Source organism: Arvicanthis niloticus, chromosome 14 (genome assembly GCF_011762505.2).
Source record: "Arvicanthis niloticus isolate mArvNil1 chromosome 14, mArvNil1.pat.X, whole genome shotgun sequence".
Lineage (NCBI taxonomy): Eukaryota > Metazoa > Chordata > Mammalia > Rodentia > Muridae > Arvicanthis > Arvicanthis niloticus.
Window position 1 is genome coordinate 21,185,729 of NC_047671.1, and position 19,225 is coordinate 21,204,953.

Here is a 19,225-nt window from a genome sequence, read left to right on the forward strand (position 1 = left end):
GGGAGAAACAGCTGAAGGCAACTTGTATCTCCACAGCTGAACATGCTGTTCCCAGTCAGAAGCCAAAAATATGTTGGGGGGCTGGGGATGGTGGTGGGGAAGAGGCTGGAGTGTGGACAGAAGTCAGTGGGAATCAAACCCAAGAAGGGGTTGTGCTGCCCAGCTCCCACTTCATGGCCAGCAGCAGCATGAGTGCATGTTTGTCCGACTTTTTCTGAGGCCCTTTGAAGAGCTACCAACTCCTCCAGAAAACTCTTGTTGAATATGGAAAGGAAAGGAAAGTTCACTCAGTGGCCCTGATTCACACCTGCAGCAAGTCTCTGTCCCTGATGAGCCACTGGAGGGGGCTTCAGTTTGACTCCTTTATTCTCATTGGCTTAACCATGTATACTTTCAATTTCTAGTGTTTTATCCTAGCCTCTCAAAATTGCATAGACTATGTATCTGCTCGGCCACCAACTGCAATTCCTCAGACGTGATGGCCCTCAGGAAATAGCCTGTGTATGACTTGGACAGTAACAAGAGACTGCCTTCCAATATGGTTTTGCACATTAAAATTAAAAAAAAAAAAAAAAACCTAAATTCCACTCTCAGCCAAACGGTACACTGTAGAAGGAATGAATCTATTAATTATACTTGTATGTACATTTTATGAATTATTTGCTCCATAAAGCCAAGGAATATATAATTAGATGTTGTCTGTGAAAAGCTTTAAAAAGTTACGAATGTTTTGCAAATAGAAAGCATTATTATTCCCACATGAAAGGGATCGATCTGGCTTCCTTGTGTGAACTGTATGGGGTATGAGATTTAATCATTTTAGAAAATGTAAACAAATAGAAAGTCTTAAACAACCACAGTCCAGTCTCAGCTCAAAGTGTGAATAAGTAGGTATAACCAAAGTAACTTCTATAGTGAATGCCTCCTCCCAAAAGCTCAGTCTTCAGAGTGGCAGGATTGGAACACAGTACAGCCTTTGCACGTGGAATGCTTTAGGTCTTGGTGGGCTTTCCCTCAAAGGCGATGGTCGGAGCAAATTTTCTTCTTTGCTTGCACTCTCTGGTCATGACATGAGATGTTTTGGTTCTACCACATGATCCCTTCCCATGATGCTCTGCTTCTCCACAGGCCCCAAACCAATCAGACTAGAATGTTTAAAGCCATGGGCCCAAACGGCTCTTTTCTCTTTATGGGCCGGTTATTACAGAGGTTTGCCACGGTACAGAAAGCTGGTCAGCATGGTGGGTATGCAACAGGCTCATTTTTCTTTGTCAGTCTCAATGTGGTTTTTCGGGGGGGGGGGGGGAGAAGAGCCACGTCAGAGCCAGTCCTGTGTTTCTGTAGCCCCGCACCATGACACAATCCAAACAATGACCACAGTGAGCACCAGCCATGGCTGATGTTGACCAAACATGTGCCCCTTGTCCTTGTTTAGTCTTCCAACAAAATTCCTCACCCTGTGGGCCACCTTTGAGAATTGGCCCATCCATCCTTCACCTGGGGCATTTATCAGCTACAAAACCTGCATGGACCTCTCCATGCCTGGTCCATCCATAGAAGACTTTGCCCCTTCAATATCCCCAGTGCTAGACTGTCTCCCACCACACTTGTCTTGAGAATGAATACCCACATGTCTCAAGTTTAATTCTCTTGCATCTTTCTCATGATGCATCCATCTTCCATGAAGCCAGTGAAAGAAACATCTCTCTGCTCCATGCACATTGAACACATGGAATTAATGGACCACCCTAAAACACCCCATTCTCATAAGCTAAAACAAAGCCAATGCTCCAAACACGGGTAAACAATCCCAATATTTTGATGACCATTTCTTTGTGTCAACAATGCACTACACTTTCATGTCACCTAAGCTGCTGTCACCCTGTGTCCCTCTAAACAAAACTTGGGAAAAGGACCCTTAAGTGTCCATGTGGCAGAACAATGTTGAGTTGTTGGCACATTAAAACTACAGACATGGGAGCTGGGGGCATAGCTCAGTGCTTACGTAGCTTGGTAGAGACCATGAGTTTGTTCTCCAGAACCTCAAAGGAAAAAAAAAAACTAACAGAAATAAGAAATAATTTAAACTCTCACATTTCAGGAGCTGTAAGCACTGACATATGTCTATGATACCCACATGAGACACCCACATCACCCTTCCCCTACATCAAGCCACATACTCCTGGCCTCTTACTGCACTTCCCCATTGCTGGCCCAATGACCTCTGAAAGCAATGGTTCTCAACCTATGTGGGTCACAACCCCTTTGTGGATCAAATGACCTTCTCACAGGGGTCGCATAACAGATAATCCTGCATATCAGATATTTACATTATGATTCATAACAGAAGCAAAGTTACAGGTATGAAGTAGCATCAAAAATAATTGTATGGCTGGGAGTCACCACAACGTGAGGAACTGTATTAAAGGGTAGCAGCACCGGGAAGGTTAAGGACCACTGTCATAAAAACTCTGGCTTTCAATATTATCACACTGGGGATGATACTTCAACATGTGAACAGGGTGCTGGGAGACAGTGACAAGGGACAGTCAAAGCACACCCTTTAACCCCTCTTAAGATTTCCCTGCATTAACCAAAGGCTCCCTTTCTCCTGTGTGGGGCTATTGCTATAGTGTGATCATCTGTCTTCTATCGCTTGGGGACAGCGATATTTGCCTTCTTGGTACCTAGTGCTTGGACAGAATATGAGTTCTAGGAAAAAAAGAGAAGAGGATAGAAGAAAGACGGACTGAGGAAACACCCACGCTCACCAGCTCTGGGCCTAGTGGCCTTGCTCACCTCCACTTACAGTGCTTTTCTGAAACCTGACTTGATTGTAAGCCAGCTCATGGAACTTCCCTGAGTCACCAGCTGCTTCTTATACCATATTCCATTTATCTCTTCGTCTCTCAGTCCCCAAAGTGCAGGATCTGGGCCTCTGACCACATTCCAGTGCATTCTGGGCAAGCACTTCACAAACACTTCATATTTGGCTGAAGAGCTTCCATTTAGGAAGCAATGTGTCCGGGTAATAAGCCTCTCCCAAATGGTTGCACACGCCCTATCTTATTCGGTCCTTCCAAAATGTATGAAGTGGGCAAATGGTTATGTTGGAGAACCACAAAGTCAAGTATGGAGCCTAGAAACTGGCTGGAGTCACAAAACCTCCTTGCCCAAGCAGGACAAGAGCCCCAAGAGGATGGCTAGAGGTGTAGCAGGTGACAGCAAAGCCCAGCGGTGGAATCTGTGGGGATCCCAGAGACATGGGTCTGCCTAATCCTCCATGTACGCTGTGGGCAGTTACCCCAGGGCTTATGCTCAATTCCCTGTGACACCTCAGCTTCCTCAACAGGTCAGGCAGGGACAGCCTCAACTATCAGGACAGGGCCCTTCCTCAGTGATCTAAGTGTGCCCAGATCTTTAAAAATGGGATACACACACTTTATTATAGCAATTAAACAAGGAATGTTGCATTGTAGACCACGTCACTGAGAGTTCTATTAAATAATTCCACCTGAGTTTACCTCTCACCTTTATCAAAAATGAATAACACCATTTTCCAGCACTAAATATACTATGAAAGCTGGTTATAACTACATAGTTATAACTAGTAGTGTAACTAGTTGGGGTTATGTTTACTATTGTTATGATGGGACACCATGACCAAAAGCAACTCGGGGAGGAAAGGGTTTATTTGGCTTATGCTTCCACACCCATAGTCCATCACTGAAGGAAATCAGGACAGGAACTCATACAGGGCAGGAAACTGGAGGCAGGAGCTGATGCAGAAGCCATGAAGGGTGTTCCCCATGGCTTGCTCAAGCTGCTTTCTTATAGAATCCAGGACCACCAGCCCAGGGAAGACACCATCCACAATGGGCTGGGCCCTCCCCTATCAATCACTAAATAAGAAAATGCCCTAGAGCTGCATCTTAATTTAAATATATGTACACACATATATTTCAGTTGAGGTTCCCTCCATTCAAATGACTCTAGTGTCAAGTTTACATAAAACTAGCCAGAACACTGTATATGTACAACACCATCTTCACTGCCCAGAACCCACGAGAACAGGTATGTGCCTCAGGAAGAATTTGGCACTCACTGAGCCTCCAGACATACAGAAGAACCCATCTTAAGGTCCAACTCTCAGGCAGAGGGGGCAGAGTGCCTCCAGGAACAGCCAGTCACTCTAGCTGCATCGCAGTCTGTCCTTACCATGTCTGTACTCCCTTGAACACTTCGGTGAAGGCTTCCCACAAAACAGAAACTGCTTGCACAGTCCCATGGACCCACCCACTGTCTACCAGGCAACAGTGCATACTGAGTCATGCCCCCAGCACACACCCACAGCAGATGAATGCCTTACACGGTGCAGGTGCCTAGGAAGATAGCTACACCACACTAATTACAACTAGTAATAGTGATGTCTTCCTGCATTTCCTGTATCCTTCAGCTACTGAAACAGTCTGCCACTCTAGCTGTTTCTAACCTCTTGATGAACACAGACTTTGATTAATCAGGCCCCACTAAAATGACTTTCATTTTAGGAGCAAGCAGTTTGGGAGACACGGAACTGTTGAGCATACAGGTCTGGAAGGGTTGAGACCTTTGATGAACAATTGAGTACAAAGTACAGAGAACATGAAGTGTCTTGATAGATTTATAGGTGATAGATGGATAGATGATAGATAGATAGATAGATAGATAGATAGATGATTGATAGATAGGTGAGAGAGATATAATAGATATATAAATAGATAGACAAATATAAATTATTAGACTGTTAATGTGCCCTTATTTGAGTAAAACTAACTTCATATTTAAACCATCATTACATTTGCCCTTAACAATTATAATAAACAGGCAGTTTTCCAGCTATAACTCAAATGATACAGACCAAGATTTTCAGCAATAAGAACAAGGAATAGAAACATTAAAATCAGATTATTTCACTGACAAGCATCCAAAGATTTTGACACTGATGGTCGGTGTTAACATGGCACAGTTACTCTGTAGCTCCTGTATCTGTGGTGCTGTGAGCTGCCCCACTCATTCTAAGACCCAACTGGCCAGCTTTTGGAAGACCCTCAAAAAGTCTTATATTCATTGGCCCTCCCTTTAGAAAACTACTCAACATCTGTATGTAATACAGAAATGTTTAAGGCAGATGTAAGGCTCATACCTATAATCCCAGCACTCAGGAGGATCTCCATGAATTTGAGCCCAACCTGCCTTACAATAGGAAGTTCAAGGCCAGCCTGAGCTACTGAGTGAGATCCTGTTTTTTTTTAATAGTTTTTCAGTAAAATATCATTTATAATGGAAAAGACTAGTATCAGTCTCGGTGTTCTAAAACAGTTCTTTAAAAATAACAGCAGAACCACAAAGGAGGGGACAGAGGGATGGCTCAGCAGTTAAGAGTAAATACTGCTTTGCAAAGGACCTGAGTTCAGTTTCCAACACCCAAGTGGGTTGGCTCACAACCTCCTGGAACTCCATCTTGAAGAAATCATCTATAACCTTCTTCTGGCCTCCAAGGGTGCCTGCACACATGGGAACATGCCCACACACAGACACACATATATGATATTAATAATAATTTTCTAAAAATTCATAAAGGTAAATACATAATACTAATAAAAATATAGAAATATTTTGGAACAATATTTAAATCACATTATAAAAGTTCATGATTGAATACAATGTTTTGAAAGAAAAGGATATACAAATTTATACATGATTTTGCAATCAATCAATAAAATTCTCTATATAAGTTTGTACCAAGTTAATAAACTGAATTGAATCAACTAAACTGTTTATACTGATTAACTCTCGAGATGGAGGCATTGTGAGCGATTTCAGTCAGTTTTATTTTTCTTCTTTCTTTCTATTATCAGTAGCAAAGGAACAGAGAGGAAAAAATCTTATTTCTACCCAGAGACTGACAGATTCAGTTACTCTAGGACAGGCTCAAGTTCTAGGTGCTCACAGTGTTACAGATATAAGGAAGACAGAGGCTAGACCAGGATAGTCACTGAAAGAGTTCCTCTTCCCGCCTAGAATCTTCCAGACCAGCCTGTGAACCAACCGGACAAAAGCTCCAACATGTCTTGCAGTGAGTGGGTGCCATGGTGCAAATTCGTATAGGAGATGGCACACATTCCACATACAAGACCCAAGAAACATCTGCTGGATACTGAGCTTAGAGGCTTTGCTATCCCATGGTCATAAGAATGCTTCCAAACATGGCAAGGGCTGTTCAGTTGGCCCAATTTTATATGCACATCCCTTGTAAGTTTACCTCTTCCTATAATCTCAAACCCACATAGACTCTGTGTTGGTCCAAGATGCACAAGTATTTACAAGCTGTATACGCATATTTCTGTGTGTGGCTAATTGATTGATGCCCTGTTATGCCTAGTCCAGAATCTTCATTGCAAGTTTCTTCAAATGTGAGCCAAAGGGAAAAGTACAGTACTCCATGATCCATCTAAATAAATAGACACTTTGAAGTTTTCCAGTTTCCCCTCAACCCCACACACCCTTCTGTGAACCTGTTTTATCCCTAGGAAGCAGGCAGTCAAGTTCCTCCAGAGCACTATGGAAAAAGGAATGTATGTAGTTTTGAAGGGCATGGAAAAGCATTCCACTCCTAGTGGGTTTGTGCCTTCCTGTCAAGGAACTGAAGGTACAATGTAACAAACACAAAGCCACTGCTTGTCCCATTCTCAGAACTGAGGCTCTCTCCACAGACCAGACAGCAGAGACAAGAATCAACAAGGATGGTACTAAGAAAATATGGAAGTGGGGGCAGACAGGAGGACTCTGGGCACGCTAGCTAGTGAGAATCCCACTGGAAACTACCCCGAGACCAGCAGAGAAATGGTGGGACATTCCTTCTCAAACTCATATGGCCTCTGATAAAGAATGTGTGGCCAGCTTGGGTAGCCCTTTTCCAAAGTGTCAAAGCCACAGCTCTCTAAGCCAGATGGCCCAAGCTGTTCAGGACTCCACTGTTTTATTTACATGTTTATATGACTTTGGATAACCAGGCAGTGGTGGCACACGCCTTTAATCCCAACACTTGGGAGGCAGAGACAGGCGGATTTCTGAGTTCGAGGTCAGCCTGGTCTACAGAGTGAGTTCCAGGACAGCCAGGACTACACAGAGAAACCCTGTCTCGAAAAACAAAAAACCAAAAAACAAAACAAAAAGAAAGACTTTCAATACCTTCTTGACTTGTGTCCGTACAACTCGGATGTCAGCTGCGTCTGTCACAAAGCCACTGTGAAGATTATGTTAACTTATAGATGCACGGCACTAAGAAGAGAAGCCAGCAGAGAACACATGCCCATAAGTGAAATTCCTGCCATAGTGATCTGACCAAGTGCCAGGGTCCATGCAGGTCTGACCAGGGTCAAGGAGCCCTTCGGAAAGCAGCCCTCTGGCTTTGGCCTTAGAAAGACGGTGAACTTTTACTACAGAAATTGCTGCCCTAACTCTCCACACAGGTTGCCAGTCCCCGAGGCACAGGCAATAGAAACAATACTGTGTTGTGCCTGCCCCAGCAACTGCCTATATCTGGAGAGAAGTGGCCGGCAAGCACACAGGAACCAGCACAGTTGGCAGGAAGCCCACATTCTGCAAACCCCAAGGGCAGGAAGTCCACACACACCAAAGGGTCCCCCACCACACCCCATGAGAAGGAAGGGCCAGCCAGAGGGGATGGGATGGGTTATTTCCTTTTCCAAGTAAGGCTTTGAAGAGTCCCTGCAGGGCAGTTAGAAAGAGGGTGGCTAAGGGCACACACATGTCTCTCACACCCACCCGATTCCTGACCTTAATGTCACTTAATAAGCCAGGCCTAGAGTCCTATCTGCAAGGAGAATTGCAAATCACTTGGCTGGGGCTCTGCATGGGGGGTGGCTTTGTAATCTGAGCAGTGTGTCCACTAACTAGAGCAAGACCATCAGGTCAATTACACCTGTCACTCTGCCAGCCGAGTGGCCAAACTGCCACGATAAAAGTGCATTATGCCCAAGGAGTGCCACCCATCCCCCTTCCAGGCAGCACACACTCATCCACTGCACAGAGAACACCACTGTAAACAGCTTAGAACTTGACTGTGGAATACCTCAGGCTCTTAGCAGATAGGAAGGTTTCCCTTTCCTGGGAGGAGAAACGTGGGTATAGACCAGAAGACCCAGATGTGGACAGATGTAAAAAATTAAGGGAGGAGGGGAAACAGATATGTGGTAAGTGGATTCTACCCATAAAGCCCCAAATAAAAGTGAGAGACACACCCTTTTCACCTCTAAACCAGGTCTCAGTGCTGCAGGCAGCAGGCAGAGGCCTTCTGTGCGGCTGTATACTTCCACCCAGCCCCAAGAAAAGCACAGAGCCAGCTGCGCTGCTCAGTGGGTTTGCAGTGCAAGCGTGTTGCAGACAGCAGTAATTTATTTATCCCTGTCATGGAACATTAACAATCTGTCTGGAGCTTGGCAAGCACCAACTTGCACTGTCATATAAACTGTCTGACAAACCTAAAAGTTTCATAAATGCGTCTCTTTTCCCAGCAGACAACAAAACATCGTTCTCTTTAAAAGTTGTCATCTTCTCTGTTTCTTTTTCTCTCTTCCTTTTCCAAAAACTAAGGAAGGGAAAAAGAAAAACACCGAGAGAAAAAGCAGCAACGAAAGAACTCATGCAGTCACACGTGATCTGCTGGTGATCTCAAGTACTTCACTGTTTTCCTATAGCAAGTAAATAAATGAATGGAGTGGGGTGGGGGTGGGGGGGAGACGTGGGGGTAAGCGGTGAGGCTACTGGGGTACTGAAGCAAAATCTGCAAAACAAAAATAGTCATTAAAAATTAATAAAGGGTGTGGACATCCAGCCCCCACCCCGTTCCGCTCGTGGGAATTTGAGCCAGACATTCTGCGTCCTCATTAAGTGAATGCTGGCAGGCTGTCAGGGTTTTAGTGGGTTCTGGGAATGCCAATATATTAACCAGAAGACTTTTTGCATACCCTTTAGAGTTTTTATTCTAGAAAAGTCAACCATTTGGCACAGTAGAGCCTTATTTTTGTCCAGGAAAGCTCTCCGGCTGCCAATCAAGGGAAAAATTACAGCTACATTCTTCATAATTTCCAAGACCTAGCTGGAAAACAAGCTTGGTAGAGAGAGAAGTCCTCAAAACAACAAAAGCCTAAAAAGGTCAAAGTACCATTTTTAGTGGGAATTCAAAGAAAAGCAATCCATCTTTAAATCAAATGGATATGTAACAACACAAACATTATTCTTAAGTCTTCCTGTAACAGGGGAAAACCAATAGTAGTTAGAAATTTAAACCCAACACATCTACATTTGTGAACAGTTCAGGCGGTTGGTTGTTTATTTCCTTTGGTTATCCAACATGAACACAAAGCAATGCATGCATGTACACGTGAGCATGTGCACACACACAATCCCCCCACAAAGTGGCAGGTCCTGGGGTTATAAAATTCAAATAGTATGCAGATTCCCATTCCTATTTATGTAGGGTGAGGGGTGTGTGTGTGTGTGTGTGTGTGTGTGTGTGTGTGTGTGTGTGTCTGTATGCATATGCATGTGCAGGCCAGAAATCAACATCAGGTCTTTTTTCGGTCTCTCTCCACTGTATGTTTTGAGTCAGAGTCTCTCACTGAATCTAGAGTTTACCAGTTCAGCAAGTTCCAAGTATCTGCACAACTCTGCACCTTCAGCATTGGCTTCAACATGGGCACCAGGGAAGTTGACTCAGATCCCTGTACTTGCACACCAAGCATCTTACTGACCAAGCCATCTCCTCAGGCCCCTATTTTCTTGTTTTAAAACTCACGGTTCTCCTCATGTACCCTCATAATATAGATTAGAATGGACTACTCATCTAACGGCCCATGTTGGCAGGAAGTAACGTTGACATCAGAGAAATAATGCCTTTTGGGAAATTTTTCTACAAACGGGAATGGCTGAAGAAGCAGGGAACAAGTACACCAAGGAAAGATGGGGGGGGTGGTCTAAGAGAGGAGAGGGAAACAGAGGGACACCACAGTTTGCCACCATTACATGTAATGCATGTGTCCGTGTGAATAGCGCTGAATGTCTCTGACATTTTCCAGGTTAAAATGCTATACTCCTTTTACAACTGTTCCTTTCTGAGAGTTCCCTGTCAACTCTGACCCCCCATACACCCAAATTCAGAAGATTTCTATAAAGATCTAATCAGTCTATGCACTTGCAGGTATTCCTCCCCAGAATCATATGGATATGATAACAGGACAATCCTGCATACTACTATAAAGTGACTCACTTAATTTGGGATACATGCACTGAGATCCAGAGTTTGGATCTTGCCAGCCAGCCAGGAACCATCCACAGGGCACACAAGTCATCCTTCCCTCTCTGGGTCCCTGCTAAGGTAGGAATCAACTCCTCCAGCAACCCGGATTTAAAAAAAAAAAAAAAAAAAAAAAAAAAAAAAAAAAAAAAAAAAACAGAAAGTGACCCATGAGCCACAGGGTTTCTCTGCCAGACTGTTAAGTCAAGCAAGACTACACAGCACAGCCCCAAACTGTAAACACCTCTGCAGACAGGTCCTTGCTCTAAACATGCCTGGCAGGGGAACTATTCTTGGAACAGTCCAAAGTTGGGGGAAATGTTGGGGACGTGAGAATCAACATTTGCCTGTGAATGTATATATTCTGATGGAGAAGGGTGGAGCAAGAGCCGTAGAACTTGAAATGGCGTGCCAAAGGATTGCCACAAAATCCCGTAAGAAGCAGCTGGCCCTGGCTGGACTCCACTGCAGGATCATGGTCATGAAAACCAAGCACCCAAGAGGATTCAAGACATAGCCTTAAATACCTGCTGGCAAGACGCTTTCCAACACAAATGCAAACTTACAGGAACTGGAGCCATAGACAAGGGCATCGAACTCTTCCAGTAGTAAGAGCCCAACGCTAAGAAACTACAGAGGTCTAAGAAACTAGAGAGGTTTTTTGTTTTAACAAGCGGAAGGGTACCTACAATTCAGTAAATCCGTGACATTTACAGTCCCGGCTCTAATTCTTATCCGTGCTCTACGTTAACCAAAAAGTTAATCTGTTAAAGAATTAAGCTTTTACTGGGATGGCAGAAAACGAATATTAAAATTCATATGCAGGTAATATTCAGACCCATTATTATCCTCGTAATGACTCAAGGTTTGGTATCCTTTCTCTTACTGAACACATATTCTATATTCCAAAAAGGATATGCAAAGGAAAATTTACGATGCCAATAAGCTGAATTTAAACCATAGGGAAAGATTGTTAACCTCTTCCATATAAAATTAGGCCCTGGTTTGGTGTGTGCTCACATCATAGAACCTTCCATGAAATCCAATATACTGGCCTGAAGGCTCAGGGTAGATACAGACAAGGGGGTAAGGTTTGGGGACACCCAAACCAATAGAAAGAGCCATTAAGGGGACCCGGCAGTGCTAGCCCAGCATAGCCTCTTACTTTTTGTACCTGGTGCTGGGAATGAAAGCCAGGGTCTCTCACCATGCTAGGAAAGCCGGCCACCACTAAGAGCTACCTTTCCACTCCAACACTCTTTACTTTGAAGGTCCAGCAGGGCTCATCACGCCTACCCTTCACACCCCACAACGCCGAACACAGAGAAGGTCACTAATAAATATCACAGTCATAATTAACTCTAACTTTCAGTGAGGAGTTCAGGAATGGCAAGATGGCATAAATAATTAGAAAAACAAAGCAAAGGAAACAAACTCAGAGGAAAAGAAAAGCCAATCAAAATAACCCGTCCTAGCTCATTAAGAGTCTTCGTGGAAAAAACAAAACATGATGCTGACTGATGTGGCCACTGGATACTCAACAGTCACTCCTGTTCTGGGGCAGAAGCTAGGAAGCCCCACTTGTTTTAACGAGTTTCTCACTGTCCTTACTGGCCAAGGAGATGGCTCTCCAGGTAACCCGGAACAGACGCGCCTGGTGTGGGCTCTTGGAATCACGCCCACCCACCATGCGTCCCTGTGGTCCTGAATTCGCTGCTCACCGAGAACCCTCCAATTAAAAGAAAAAGAAAAGAAAAAAAGGAAGGAAAGAAGAAAGAAAAAAGTTTAAAAACAAGCAAGTAAATGCTCTATGTGGCACCGCAGCTAATTAACGCACAGAGAGCCTGCTGTCTCCCAGTAGCGTACTCACAAGGCGCGCCCCCAGCCGTGCCCAGACGGCACACCGGGCAGGGGTCCCGGGAAACCTCCTTCAGTCAGTACATCGCAGAGCCCACAACAAAGGCAAGTGCAGGGCCCTTCGGCTGGGTGCTCTTCGCTTCCTGTTTATTCCACCGTGAGGGTCAAAGAGAAATTCAACACACGCCTGCTTCCTCCCGGCCCGGGAGACCCAGCCTAAGTGTAACAGCAGCCGCCCCAGACAATCGACTTTGCCAGCCAATGCCAGGAGCCCCGGGCAGCCCGCGGCCGACGTCAAAGCGCGGGGGGCGGGAAGGGGGGGGACCCGGGAAGACGGTCTGAGGTCTGGGAAGCCTGGAGCCTGAGCGCTGGGGCGCAAGGTGCAGGGGGAGCCTGCGGGGCCGCTCCCGCTCCGCCTTCTCACTGCTGACTTCCAGCCCCCCAAGACTGCCGTAGCTCGCATGCAGGCCTACGAGTGTCGCCGAGTGTCGCCGCTTGGGACAGGCACCCTTGCGCCCACCCGGGCGCCGGGTGCTGCAGGATGAAGCAGCTACAGTGGGACACTCTAGAGCACCGGGTCCCGGTCGGTGGACAAGACTCCAGCCAACCGAGCACTCGGAGGATGGGCAGGCGCCCGGGCAGCCCTCCGCGCCCACCCGCAACACAACCTCACAGACCTGGTGCGCGGGTCTCGGGGACGCGGGGACCGGGAGAGCACTGGCCGCCGGCGCAGTCTGGCGGGCATCCCGGCCCGTTCCCCGCCTACCCCCCCCTCCCTCCCTCGCCCGCCCCAGCTCAGAGGTGAACTCCGGCCAGACGCGGAGACCACGGTGGGCGGCACTCACCTGCCGCAGCCCCTGGATGGGCGAGCGGGACCGCCCACCGCGCAGTTCGGCCACCGACCCTGCGGGCTGCGGGGGAGGGGCAGCGCTCCGGGTGGCGCGGCACGGCGCGGCGTAGCTCTTTAAGAGGGACCTGCCACCGGGCTCTCGGAGCTCCCCGCCCCCCTTTCGCCTTCTTCAGGACTTGCAGCCTGTCTGGCGGCCGCCGCAGCTCCTCCCCGGCTTGCTGGGGATCCCCGCCGGCTGACGGGAGGGAGAGAGAGGGAGGGAGAGCGCCGGTGCTGTCGGGCTGGGGCCGGCGTCCCGCCACCACGCCGAGGCCGGGTCTGTCTCTACTCAGCCTCGGCCGCTCCTCCCCCGGCTCTGCGGCGAGGACTCGGCGTGCGGCCAGACGGCGGGGGCGGGGGGCGCCGCCGGGGGGATGCAGCCCCGCCCAGGTACACACACACACCCCACACCCCCAGGCTGCGGGTCCGGGGCTCCTGGGAGGAGAGAGGGGGAGATCGCAGCACACCCGGGACCCTGAGCCCTGTAAAGAGCCTGGAGCTGGGGCGCTAGACAAGCGCTCGCTGCCTCGCTGCGGGTAGGATAGGCCACCGGAGGTTTGAGAAGTGGGTGGGCATCTACTGCCACCCCGGGTTGTGAATGCCCACCCACAGCAGAACTTGATCTGATCTCAGGCACACAGTAGGACCACAGGACAGTGAGTGGGAAGGGTTAAACGTCTGGGGAGCCTCCTCCTCCAGCCTGGAGAGAGTCCTCTGGACTCCCCTGGTATCATGCCCTCTTCTAGGGAAATGGGTCTGGACTGGACAGTGGAGTGGGTCCCTTCTCCTGGAGCTATGACCCTTTGCCCTTGAAGAAAGACCTCCAAATCCTACGAAAGTCCTGGACAGGACCTCCACTGAAGGCAGACAATAAATAGGTCATCGGTTCTCCGGAAGTACGAGCACAGACTCTGGTCTACCCAGTCATGTTTGATGGAGATTGATTGCTGCCACTGCCAATTTTATTGCAGTCAACACAATTAGAGAGTTGAGTTCCTCTCTGCCAAAATGATCCTCCCTGCAGACACCGTCAAGATACACGAACCCAAGTTTCAGGTTTGGTTTAACAGAGATGGAAATTATTAAAGGGGGTAACAGTTTTCAACACCACGCCCCAACCCATTCTCAACTCCTACTTTTATGATACCAGAGAGATGAATATTTTGAAACCTGCAGTTAATTTATCAGTAACTTTTCCGTTAATGGAATATTATCTTCATTCAGTTTTTCTTGTCTTCAGTTCTACTTAGCCGTCCTAGAGACCCACGTTTGTATGTGAATTGTCACAATGGAGAAGCATGTGGTAAGCATTTCTCACAGATTGCTTTTACTTAATCTTCACAATAACAGTGAGCCATTCTCCACTTTACAGATGATGAGGTTGTGGCTGTGAAACGTTTGGGGATGTGGCCCCATCCACAAAGATAAAGATTTAGCGTTGCTAAATGACCCGGTCAACACCAAGTGTTGAATCCGCATACTCTACTGCCACCTACCTGCGGCAGCTTTAACATCCAGTTCTGTTGAACTCATCCCAGGAACAACATAGGCAGCCTGCTCTGCCAGGCTCTGTTCTGGCTCCCAGTTGTGAGCCGCTCAGGTAGATAGAAGAGGAGCAGTGTAAAGGGGGACGGGGCGAGGCTTTGAAGCCTGTTGGACGAACAAAAGGCAAACCAAGTTTTTGTCTCCTTGTAGCTCCTCCACCTTGCATGCCCCCAAGCAAACCAACTTCATAGTTCTTCATCCCACCAGCCCAGTCCCTACCTCCCTCTAATGTAGTTCACATCTTTTACAAAGGTTCGGCATTTCTGATCAAACTATGACAGGATAATGTCGCTGTGTGTCTATCTCCTGTCTTAGCTGAAGACTGGATAGAACCTGCCTCTCTAAGTATAGTTCTTCTTAAGGGAGGGTGTCCAGTTTTTAAAAAAAAAAAAAAAATGGTATACATAGCAGGCAGTTCCTCTTCCAGGGTGGTTCAAGAGAAATGAATACAGAGAACCAAGAAAAGACAAGAGTAAGGTACTTTTTTAACAATCGGTTTGTTAAAATGCAAAAGGAAACCTGAAAACAAGCCACTGTCCTAAGTGTGTCATTCGTAGGTTTAGGCACATTCATAAAATCAAGGATTAAGTGCAGCTTAATCCAGAGCCACTGAGAGACACAACAGGGATAAATGTCCCAAATATTTACTTGACTCGAAGAAGACAGGCCAAAAACATAATACTTGTGACTTGATTTTATTTAGATGATGTTCCAAAGTGTAAGAAGAAAATAGTTGGTGATAGGAGTTAAAACACTGGGGGCTGGGGAGATGGCTCAGTGGTTAAGAGCACTCCCTGCTCTTGCCGAGGACCAGGGTTCACTTCCCAGCACCCACCCCATGACTCACAACAACCTGCACCTCTGTTGACAGGGAAGATCCAACACCCTCTTCTGGCCTCCTTGGGGCACTGCATGTACATGGTATACAAACATACAAGCAGGCACATATATATGCAGATATATTTTTTAATTAAATATTTTTAAAAGAAGTAAGAAAATTGCATGGTAAGTGGTAAATGATAAAGGGGGGTGGTCTGTATTTTGATCTCAGTGTGGACACAAGAGTATATGCATATCTAAAACTCCAACAGTTGTATTCTTAAAAATCAAGGGGGTGGGTGTACTCTGTGTGTGATGCAATACATTTTTAATTGCGGGAAGGAGGATTAATTAATTGGCTATAGGAAGACTTGATAAGATGAGGTCACTGCAGTAGGTGCAACTCTCTCAGACGAAAAAATGGCAGAGAGAACCATGCATTCCTCTATGGTTTGGACATGAAGTATCCCTGAAGGTTCGTTTGTTAAAAGCTTGGTCCTTAGCTCAAGACACTAACAGAAAACAGTAAAACTTTTAAGTAGTGGGACCTGGGGGAGAAGAAGTTAAAGCACTGGAGGCATGCCCTTGAAAGGATATTGGCTTCTCCCTATCACTCTCTGCCAAATGGTTCTCAGCCTGTGGGTCGAGATCCCTCTGAGGGTCACATATCAGATATCCTGCATATCAGGTATTTATATTATAATTCATAACAGTAGCAAAATTACAATTATGATGTAGCAATGAAATAATTTTATGGTTGGGGGTTTCGCCACAACAGGAGGAGCTGTGTGGAAGGGTCGCAGAGTTAGGAAGGTTGGGAGCCACTGCTCTTCGCTTTCTGTCCACATCTACCATGTGATATACCGTGCCAGCAAGGCACAAAGCATCAGGACCTGAATCTCTGAACCCTGGAGGTAAAAAACCTCCTTTGCAACTGATTTTCTCAACTTTGTCATCAAAGAAATAAAAAGCTACCACAAGCACCCTACTGTACCCCCATATATCTGGCACCTTGCACCTCTTGCCACAAAGAAGGTATTGACTCATTTGTGTGCTGTGAATGAACACTGGTGCTGCCAAAAGGTGAAGCTGATATGCCAATAAGATGAATCCCTCATGGCATTAAAGTCCCCTTCCCATGACCATGCCGACACCATGTGGCTGAAACTGTTCCTTGAGGTTCCCTTGGAAGCTTCACTGGATTTTCCTACTACCTGGTCCCAATTAAAAAGATGGAGACGTGTAAGTCTAAGGTCTATACCACAGACTCCATCCTCAAGGTTTCTCTGATCTGCTTCATGACACAAAACTCAAGAACCATGTGCTGAATTTTGAGTTGTAAGTTGGCCATCAGTTAATATGTCAGTTAGAATAAAAATGTGAGGTAGAAAGTAAAAAAACAAAATGCCTTCCATAAGCGAACATATCAGTGCTACTCATACGTATTTCTAGGCTGAGCATCACAGTTTACTAACGCTACTATATCAAAATCCCAAAGGTCACATAGCTTATGCACTGAAAAAAAAATATTTCTTATAGTTCTGGAGGCTTGGAGGTTCAAGATCAAGGTGCCAGCAGATTTGATGTCTACTGATGGCCTGTTCATCAGAGATGGCACTTTCTTTGTCTTCACAAATTAGAGAAGGCTAGAAGAAAACAACTCCCTCCCTCCAGCCTTCTGTAAGGACAGTAATGCTATTCATGAGTCCTCATGTCCTGACAGATTCTGCAATGGCTCTTCCTCTTAACACGGACACAGTGGGGATTAAGATTCCACGTAAATTCAGAGACACATACTCCCAAACCAGAACACTGACATGTTTGTATTATCATAGCTTTTACTAGAATTATGCCTACAACGGTCTATCAGATAGATAGATAGATAGATAGATAGATAGATAGATAGATAGATAGATAGACGTACAATAATGTCTGTCTTAGGGTTTTATTGCTGTGAAGAGACACCATGACCAAGGTAACTCTTATAAAAGCAAATATTTAATTGGGGCTGGCTTACAGTTTCAAAGGTTCAGTCTATTATCATCATGATGAGAAGCATGCGCATTGTGCAGGCAGACTTGGCGATGGAGAAGTCAAGAGTTCTACATCTTGATCCAAAGGCAACCAGGAGGAGATTTTCATCCACACTGGGCAGAACCTGAGCATGGGACAGCTCAGAGGACACCTATGCAGTGGCACACATTCTCCAACAAGGCCACACCTCCTCCAATAAGGTTACACATTTTTACCTTTACTGGGTATCCTCAATCACTCCTTTAAGATTTTGTACATCAGAAGCCAGGAAGAAAGATTCTCCAGCTGTTTTCTTTCTCCCACTCCAAAAGCCTTGCAGCTAAAGTTTCAGAGTACAAAACAAGTTGTCTGTTTGGATGAAGAGAAGAAAAAAAAAAAAAAGAAACTTCAGGAATGTGTTTGTGAAGTCAGAGAGGCAGCACAGTCGTGGGTGAACACTGAGTGATGCTAGCCCTCTGTACCTGCACACCCTTTTACGTGTAAGTGGAGCTGACACAAAGAGCACAGCTAGTAAGCACATTGCTACACATGACTTTGAAGTACCTGAGTTATTCTTCTGAGCTTTTAAATATCTGGCTGATAAGAGGCCAGAGAGTCATAACGTAACAGTTATTGAAGCAAAGTAGTTCTTCTGTGTAGCCTTTAAGGATAAAGGACAACCCATGGGCAGGAATGAGGGCAGCCTGTGGGATCTAGGAGAAAACTCAGGTATCATTTAGTGAGCATCATAATGATGGCTCAAAGAAACCTCTCCTTGAGATCTGTACCTCCAAGAATGCCCCAGTCCCACGGGGCATGAACTAGGATCCGGAGGACCTGGAAGAGAGAAGTGGGGCGGGGTGAGGGTAGGCAAGAAACAGACAGCCTGTCTAGAGTCTGATCAAGCTGCCAAATTTTAATTTTTCCACATGGGGGTTATATACACATAGAAACAGGATGTGGGGAGGGGGATGATGCAGGGTCTTCTTTGTTTCTGGGGAGCACAGGTGATCTCAGGGGAAGTACAGATGTTCTCCAGAACAGGATATTAGCTGGGTGAAGAGTTCACAGAAGAAGCAGGGCAGGTCACTATGTACCTATCCATAACATCTATTATTCATTTATTATCTAAGTTAGTACTTTCCCACCAGGGCAACTGTCTACAAGACCTATAGCTATCTGTTCTGGGGTTAGTGCTTTCCCACAGAGACCAAGACTTTGTGTCAGTAGGCATGTATGGCTAACTTAGGCCTATGGTGGACTTAGACCATTAATGTATAAGCAAGATCACTCCCAACATCTCCCCCTTTCTCTCAATATAGAGGGACTGTGGCAATTCTAATCTTGCCATAGAGACCTCCAGTAATTAAAGGGGACCTTGTGATGGTTCTGGTCCTCCTGGCGTTGTCCAGTGAGGCATGGGGGCCATACCCATCCCGATGTCTTTTTCCTGGAGAGGGGATACTTTGGACATCAACCCTATGCAGTCAGGCTTGTTCCTCAGGGAACCCAGAAAGATATTTTCAAGTTTTATGTTATATTCCTTTGCAGTGCTTTGCCTCGCAACCTAAGCAAGAAATTAAATCACCAGTCAGAGGGGGTTCTGGGTAGCCCCTCTCTGCTTGGTCCAGGGGCAGAAGTCCTCTTTTAAGTTGGGTGGAGATGGGTTTTGGGAACACCCTGGGTGGAACATCAATCTCGTCTTGAGTCTCACGGTCCTCTATAGCTAACCTATAATAATA

The 19,225-nt window shown here is 46.1% G+C and overlaps 1 protein-coding gene across 3 annotated transcripts in view; it reads right to left on the bottom strand.

The window, feature by feature from the left end:
- Ldlrad4 (low density lipoprotein receptor class A domain containing 4) overlaps positions 1-13,491 on the bottom strand; it is a 320,565-nt gene extending 307,074 nt beyond the window's left edge. The window contains exon 1 of one of the 3 annotated variants that reach the window (XM_034517657.2): positions 13,063-13,491. The gene's annotated coding sequence lies outside the window, so the exon portion shown is untranslated. Of the gene's footprint in view, positions 1-12,230; positions 12,841-12,894; positions 12,989-13,062 lie in introns of those variants that run through there. The other 2 variants (XM_034517660.2, XM_034517659.2) reach the window with 2 other exon arrangements.
- Positions 13,492-19,225: the final 5,734 nt, after the last annotated feature.